We start from the raw sequence: 9,059 nt of genomic DNA on the forward strand, positions 1-9,059 counted from the left end.
GGCAAAAAATGTCAGTAGGTTCAAGAACAATTTAGATAAATTCATGAATGGAAAATGCATCATGGGTTACTACAAGGAAAGTTAGGGATTTATGGGGGGAAAGTGAGGGATGTTGGATGATATATCTCTCCTACTAAGATGGAAGTCAAGGAAGAAAACCATCACACTGTTCCTTAAGGCATCCTTCTGCTAAGCACTGGGGTAGATAGAAGGTAAAAAGATCCCACATAGGGCTCACAGTCTAAGCAGGAAGAGGTATTGAATCCCCACTTTACAAATGAGGAAACTGAGGCCCAGAGCTGGAGCATTGAGAGTGCAGGCCAGCTTTCCCCTCTTCCCCACCCAAGAGTAGCACCCCACACTCCCTGCGCTCCCTGCACTACCACCCAGAGGCGTGTCATTCTCACTACTGGACCCGACAGAGCTGCTGGTAGCTAACTGGCTGCCTAACCCACTGCAGCCCAGGCTCTACAGCACGACCTGGAACAGGGTCGGCACTAAGTCCACTCTGTTGTTCACACAACTCCAAGGGCCCCCAGGCCAGAAAGGAGCAGCCCAGACCCTGCATCCCTGTGGAGTTCCCCCATTCCAAAGCCCCCAGTCAGGCAGGCCAGCCCCCATCCTCAGTCACAGTAGAGGGTGTTTCAGCACCAAAGGGCGAGGGGAGGGGTGGAGCACATCCACTCTGAAGCACCTCTGCATCAAACAGAAACTGCTCACCATCTTCTTTAAACCCTCAATCACCTTGTCCCCTCCTACCTCACCTTGCTACTCTCCTACTACAGCCCAGCCCACAGGCTTCGTTCCTCTAATACCAACATTTTCACTATACCTCAATCTATTCTGTCTCACCTCCAACCTCTCACCCACATCCTGCCTCTGGCTTGGAACGCCCTCCCTCTTCATATCCAACAGACAATTACTCTCCCCCTCTTCAAAGTCTTACTGAAGACACATCTCCTCCAAGAGGCCTTCCCTGACTAAGCCCTCTTTTCCTTTTCTTCCTCTCCCTTCATCACCCTGACTTGCTCCCTTTATTCATCCCCCCTCCCAGCCCTACAGTACTTATTTACATATCCATAATTTATTTATATTAATATCCATCTCCCCATCTAGACTGTAAGCTCAGTGTAGGCAGGGAATTAATCTATTATTGTTATATTGTATTCTCCTAAGCACTTAGTACAGTGCTCCGCTCACAGTAAGTGCTCAATAAATACAACTGTTTGATTGGTCATCCTTATCTGAACAGCCACGCTGGCACTTTCATTTTCCTGGTGCAGCATTCCAGATGACCCTGGCTTACTTTCACCTCTGGCTATCACATAGACCCGGCTGCAAGGGGAGGAAATGAGAGCCACAGACAATGTGGAACAGCCTATTTCTTCTCTAAACCGAGGAAGTTAGCTTCCTTCTCTCTATGAAATGTGGATGGACCTTCCTATGAGGTGAGTGATGAGAAAGGTACCCAAAGAATCTAATTCAGGGCTCCTAAAACCCTCCCTGCTCAATTCTCTTGGCCTCTGTTATTTTCAGGATGGGAAGTTGGGGGATGAGAGGGTGGCTTCCCAAGGGAGAAAGTGAGATCTAAGCAGGAAGCTGTGTTGCCCTCATCAGCTGGCCATGCCTCTCTCACCTAGGTCATCAGCCAGGACTCCATTCAGCTGGGACTCCAAAGATCAATGATATTTATTGTGTGCTTACTCTGTGCAGAGTGCTGTACTAAGTGTCTGAGGGCGGTCTCATTTTGTCAGTATGAAAGATGAAGTTTGTCTTTGAAAAAAATACAGTCCTCAAGATGAAGAAAAATACCAAGTGCAGTTTATCAGCTGGAATGGGCAGCTTTCTGATTTAAGCCATTGTTCAAAACTACCAGACTCGGCAAGCTGTGATCACTAGAGGCTCAAGTGAGAAAATGACGGTTTATCTCAGTAACACCCATGAGGGCCACATGGAACAATCATTTGCATCTGATAAAACTACATTCAGTTAAATGAAATCATAGTTTTCCTGGCCCATAGGACCAGCATAATTTGAAGACTGTTACTATCTCCTGAACAAAAACCAGACTAATTATGAATGTTCTTTTTCTGTTGGGCAACAAACGGTACAAGTTGCAAAAGCTTTGAGTGAAGTCAAATCAATCTCTTTGTTAGTTGACAACTCTAATTACGTGGCTGTAGAATGAGCCACAGTTTTAATCAGATATTTCCTACCAGGAAATGAAAGTGTTGGTGTTCACCAATTTACCTGGGGAAACATCTGCTTGCAGTCTGATCTCATTTCACAAGTTTTGAATGGAAAAAGACCAGCAGTCAATGCTAGATCCACTGTTGGTAGAATCCCAGGAAAAGGTAACAATAATAACCGCTAAATGGTAGGAGAAATATAATTATCAGAGGGTGCCAGTCCCCCACCCCCAGTGTCCAGTGTAATGCAGAGGGTTACGGAAATATAATTATCAGAGGGTGCCAGCCCCCCACCCCCAGTGCCCAGTGTAATGCAGAGGGTGGCAGTTTACAGGTTGACTTGCAAGACTTGACTTACAGGTTGACTTACAGGTTGACTTGTAAATTGGATTATATCTTCATTTCCTGTCTGCACCTCAAGAGTCAAAAAAATTGAAATCATCCCTTGATTTCAGCAAAGCCCAGTGACTGGCTTTTTGGTTTACTCTAAACAAATGGATCCACTCTCTTAAAGAGCTTAAATCCTTAGGTAAATAAATGCCCGGAATGCTACTGGCCATTTTTGTTCTTTTAAAACTCTTTTCACTAATTTTCCTGCTTTCATTCGCAACCTCCTGAATTCATTTACCTTTAAAGCCCTCAATCACCTAGCCCCCTCCTACCTCACCTCGCTACTCTCCTACTACAACCCAGTCCACATGCTTCGCTCCTCTAATGCCAACCTTTTCACTGTACCTCGATCTCTTCTATCTCTATCTACATTCATTTACCTACTGAATTCAGTAATTGGAGAACCAAGGTGTCACTGCATCTGACAGTAAAAGGCCAGATTAGCCCACTGATTGGGAAAATCTGAGTGAGGCAAAACTAAAGAAGACCTGGATGATGACAATGGTACTTGTTAAGCATTTACTCTGTGTCAAACACTGTTCTAAACACTGGGGTAGGTACAAGCTAATCAGGTTGGACACAGTCCCTGTCCCACTTAGAGTTCACAGTCTTAATCCCCATTTTACAGATGAGGGAACTGAGGCACAGAGGAGTGAAGTGACTTGGCCTAAGGTCACCCAGCAGGCAAGTGGAGGAGCCGGGATTAGAACCCAGGTCCTTCTGACTCCCAGGCCCGGGCTCTATCCAGTAGGTCATGCTGCTGGGACAAACTGAACATTCAGTCTACATTAGGTTGGCATGACATTCCATGCTGACATCTGTGTCATGCTAGATTGTCAGCTCCTTGTACTCTCCCAAGTGCTTAGTATAGTGCTCTCTGCACAGAGTAAACCTCAATAAATACAGCCGATTGATTGATTGTTGAGTCTTAGCTGTCAAATAGCTAACCCCACACTCGCACCACACACACCTCACCCTTCCTGCTGCTCTTTAAAATTTTCTTTACCTATAGCTCCTGTGTGTGTTCTCTTCCCCCACCACGGTCGTCATCCCCGCTCCCCAACCACATGCTCCTCCCCTTCTCCACCCCAATTCCATCTTCCCCTCTCCTGAACTCCTCTCCAGACTCCTAGGTGGCCCTGACCCATACAGCTTCGTTTAAAAAAGTTGTTTCACCACAACCACTTGTCTGCCCCTCTCTGACTTACAGCCCATTCCTCCTGTGTTCACTGAAACCTTGAGGAAGGAGGTGTACAGGTTGGCACAGCTCTGGCAATCCTGTGAGACTTAGGCTGTAAACAGGAAGGTACAGATGGCCGTGGTGAACTAAATGGAAAAAAGACCAACAATTCTTCTGTGTGGGCCCAGTTACAGGTCATGGCTAGCCTTCTGGGAAGAGGGAAGAGATATGGGGAGGACCCTGGGGGTGGAGAATGAGGATGGAAATGGTTTCAGGGGCTCAGGGGATGTGGAAGGTGCAGGCCAAGAAAGGTTCAAAGAGTGTAGTGGGTATGAGCTGGGAGGGTCCAGAGGGAGGCTGGAGTTTAGCTGTTGGACAGCTAGGGCAGGATGTGGGCATCAGAGGATAGATGCCATGCCAACCTGGCTTTTGCTGAAAGTTAAACCGGCCCATGTCGTGGAACTGAGCATCTCCTGCCTGAAATGTTCAATCTCCGAAACAAGTCGCAGGAAAGAAAACACTGGACATAAAGACATCCAAAGTTCTATCCTACCAGATGATAAGAAACAGTCCAGCTGAAGATATAAACTGGACAAATGGACACCCTAAATGTTTATCGAATGTATTTTTGGCCTGACTTCTGATTTCCTGTTAGGCACACACTGATGTAATTTAGGTGCTGACTCACTTGGTTTGGGGTTTACTTTCACAACTGTAAGCCATGCTCGTCAATGCCCTTGCCATGGAAGTGCTAACTGACAGCAAGTCAGCCCTTCATAAGCATGGAATGCAGTTGCCCACTCTGGAAAATCCTCAAAGTAGTTCCAAGCGTCACTTCCACCAAGTTGGTGAAAGCTGATGCTAAGGCCAGCTGAAGACATTTGGCCACCCACCCCCATTCTGGGTGACATCATTACATTTCACATTGCACCCACACACAACATAACATCAATGGCGTCTTCAGCAAAATTTTGCAGAAGAGTGTTTTTCCACGACTGCTCCACCCCAAGCAGCTCAGCTTCAAGACCCTGACTTAACCTCCGCTATTGGATGACGTCTGCCATTACCTGTGAAGGGCCCAGTTAGAAGAAGCAAGGCCTAGTGGAGTCAGGGGACCTGGGTTCTATCCTTGCTCCACCACTTGTCTGCTCTGTGACCTTGAGCAAGTCACTTAAATTCTCTATGCCTCAGTCCCCTCATCTGTAAAATGGGGATTAAGACTGTGAGCCCCATGCGGGAAGTGGATCTTATCCAACCTGATTATCCTGTATGTTCCCCAGTGCTTAATCCAGTGCCTGGCACATAGTAAGCACTTAACGAATATCATCATTATTATTTTTATCACTAAATACCGTTTTAAAAAAGGAGGGGGCAGCAGTACCATCATGTTTGAGAAAAGTCACGTGTCCACCATTCAATCAATCAATCTGTGGTATTTATTGAGTGCTTACTATGCAGAGCACTGTACCAAGTGCTTGGGAGGAGGTGGCTCAGTGGAAAGAGCCCGGGCTTGGGAGTCAGAGGTCATGGGTTCTAATCCCAGCTCTGCCGCTTGCCATCTGGGTGACTTTGGGCAAGTCACTTAACTTCTCTGTGCCTCAGTTACCTCATCTGTAAAATGGGGATTAAACAACTGTGAGCCCCACATGGGACAACCTGATCACCTTGTATCCCCCCAGCGCTTAGAACAGTGCTTTGCACATAGTAAGCGCTTAACACATGCCATTATTATTATTATTACCATACAACAGAGTTGGCCGACATGATCCCTGAGCTCCAGGAGTTTACAGACTAAAGGGAGGAAGAGCAGAGCAAGGAGAGACTTGCTTTATTTGTTGCAGATTAGCTTTCGTGCTAAAGCGTGTGAGTAGTCTGCATTAGAAAGCCCTCTTTCTCAAACACCTGCAGTCCTAACTCTGACAAACATTTGGCCTGAAACGAAATTCAAAACCCCACGTCCACCAGCAGCCTGAACGATATATCTCCCTTTGGTGGCAGAGTGTGTCCAGCAGAGGGCAGAGCAAGCCCACACACTGGGTTATTCCCAGTCTTCTCCCACACAGATCTGCGGTGCTCCTCTGCCCGCCAGGTCCCTCTCCTTAGCTCTTGAGTAACTGCACAGTGTCTGCCTCCAGATCATCTGGTTTGTGTCTCCCGTGTTGGATGGAGAGGTTTCCCCAGCGAGCCCCATGGAGCTGCTGGCTCAATCAACCGGTCAATCCATACAGTGCTCTGCACTCAGCAAGTGCTTAATAAATACAATTGAATGGGATTTATTGAGTGCTTACTGTGTGAAGAGTGTCATCATGATCAGCATCCATGGTATTTACTGAACACTTACTATGTGTAGAGCACTGTGCTAAGCGCTTGGGAGAGTACAACAGATGGTAGACATGGTCCCTGCCTGCAACGACCTTACAGTCTAGAGGGGGAGACTGACACTAATATAAATAAATCATTTGTGGATATGTGTGTAAGTGCTGTGGTGCTGAGGGTGGTGTGAATATCAAAATGCCCAAAGCATACAGATGAGAGGGTATAGTTGACCCAGACTGGGAAGGCAGTCGGGGAGATTTCCCTTACCTGCTAGGTGTCAACAACCAGGACTTCCGGCCGTTGCTCCCACATGTGAGAGACCCTTCAGGAGCCATGCTGGTCCCCTGGGGATAGCTGTTTTAGGTCTGAGAGGGGCAATGGATCGAGGGGATCAGCCTGGGACCATGACACCCCAGAGACCAGAGACGCATGCCCCCTGGACAGTCGTGGAGCTAAAAGGGCTTCCCTCACCACTCAGAGCCCTGAGAGCAGCCATTCCCAGAATTCTTTACCAAGGTGTCATGCCCCTCAGAGGAACTGTCCAGTCAAGAGGTTCAAATCCGTTTCCCTTCCACTCAAATTTAAGAATCAGGAGTTTGACATTCATTCATTAGATTTCATGAGGATGTTAAAAGCATAATCTTCAGGAAGGCAGGAACTCATTGAATTTAAATGCCTTAGAACTATGATTTGATGTTGCGGCTGATGACTTCACCGTACTCCGGTTCTAAGAAATGTGGATACTCTTTTTTTGTTGACAGCTGAAAACATTTTGAGAGGTTTTCAGTATAGGTATTAGTGAAATTATTATTTTTTACTATGTTCAAAAATCCAGGGCTAAACTAAATTACCTAAATGCCTGACCTTCCAGTCTCCCTGCTTTTCTCTGCTCCTGACGCACACCTCCTCTCCTTTTGCCCTCAGGTGGTTCCATGAAGGATTATCATCATCTTGAACTACAACCCACTTATCTGGTGAAGTCCTCCAAGATTACCAGATAAACTGCCACAATTTCTCACTGCCTCATCCATTGTCTAAGTGGTTTAAATTCTGTTAGACGAGGGGGTGGAACCAGGGAAGATGGAGGTGGGACATTGAGGTGAGCTCGACTTCTACCCCTCCCGCAGTGGCCTTTCTGGTCCCCTCCATAGACTCCGCCCCTCCCAGAGCCCCGATCTGCCTCCTCTCCTGGAGGGGTGGTGACTGGGGGGGCTGTGGGTTATGGAGGGGAAAGCCCCAGGTGGGCCCAACCCCTCCCAAGGAGTCGCTTCAGTTTTTCCCCCTACTCCTCTCCATCTAAGTAGTGGTGGTGGCCATGACCTCCCCACCCAGCAAGCAGCATGGTGGCTCCTGTTCTGCCTCTCTGTCCTGGGGCAGCTGTGGTGGCCTGGACAGGGGGTTTGTGACACTCACTCAAGATGAGTATGGTGGGGCAGTAAGGCTGAGGCTGGGGAAGAACTGACATCTGAAAAGAATTTGAGAGGATTGCAGTATAGGTATTGGTGTAATTATTTTTTATATTATGTTCAAAAATCCAGGGCTAAATTAAATTACCTGTCTGACCTTCCAGTCTCCCTGCTTTTCTCTGCTCCTGACACACACCTCCTCTCCTTTTGCCCTCAAGTGGTTCCATGAAGGATTATCATCACTTTGAACCACAACCCATTTATCTGATGAAGTCCTCCAAGATTACCTGCTGGGGGCTCTCTGTACCCAGCTGGGAGGAGAGGAGTGTGGCAGGGCAACGTGGCTGGGGATGGGGAAAGATACTGTTCTCCCTCCTACTTACTCCGTGTGCCCCATGTGAGACCTGATTATCTTGTATCTATCCCAGGACTTAGTACGGTGCTTGGTGCATAGTAAGTGCTTAACAAATAGCACAACTTTTTTTACTATTATTATTGTTTTGATTTTTGAGAAACATTCTCTCTTTCTTGCTCTGTATCCCAATATGATTTCGCTGCATCAAAAGATTGGCAGATCTTCCAACTGATCAGATCCTATCTGCAGGAACCAGAGGATGCAGGTCTTGAGAGTGTTGTAAATCAACCCCTTCAGCTGAATGGAGGACAATCAAATACAAGTACCCATGAACAGTGGTAAACCAGTTTATCATAGCTTAGGCAATTTGCACCTGTATCGTATACCCACCCCAGGTTTCTCATAAGAAAAAACTTCAGGAACTGCCTATGGGGATAACTCATAAATCTGCCTCTCTAATCATGACCTTTCATCTAACCTACAATCCTGCTTTTCCTCTTGCCTCCATGACATCTCCAGTAGGATGTCCCACCAGGACCTCAAATACAGCATGTCTGAAATGGAACTACTCATCTTACCTCCTAAACCCACACCTAATTTTCCCAACATTGTCATTCTCCCTGTCCCAGGAACCCTCAATCTTGGCTCCTCACTGTCAACTTTCACATACAATCTACCATAAAGTGGGGGTGGTTCTTTCAACCCAACATATCCAGGATCCACTCCTTCCTTTCCACCTAAACAGTTACCACCCTAGTCCAAGATCTTGTCCTATCAAGGCTAGACTGTATCAGCCTTTTCGCTAGTTTCCCTACCTCTGATCTCTCCTCCCTCCACTCTTACTTAGAGAAGCAGCGTGGCTGCTAAGTACTTACTTACTTACTTAGAGAAGCAGCGTGGCTCAGTGGAAAGTGCACGGGCTTTGGAGTCAGGACTCATGAGTTCGAATCCCAGCTCTGCCACTTGTCAGCTGTGTGACTGTGGGCAAGTCACTTAACTTCTCTGTGCCTCAGTTCCCTCATCTGTAAAATGGGGATTAAGACTGTGAGCCCCACGTGGGACAACCTGATTCCCCTGTGTCTACCCCAGCGCTTAGAACAGTGCTCGGCACATAGTAAGCGCTTAACAAATACCAATATTATTATTATTATTATTATTACTTCACTCTGCTTCTTGAACCATCTTTTGAAGTGACCTTCAGTACACATGCCTCCAACTCCTCA

Source organism: Ornithorhynchus anatinus, chromosome X1 (genome assembly GCF_004115215.2).
Source record: "Ornithorhynchus anatinus isolate Pmale09 chromosome X1, mOrnAna1.pri.v4, whole genome shotgun sequence".
Taxonomy (NCBI): domain Eukaryota; kingdom Metazoa; phylum Chordata; class Mammalia; order Monotremata; family Ornithorhynchidae; genus Ornithorhynchus; species Ornithorhynchus anatinus.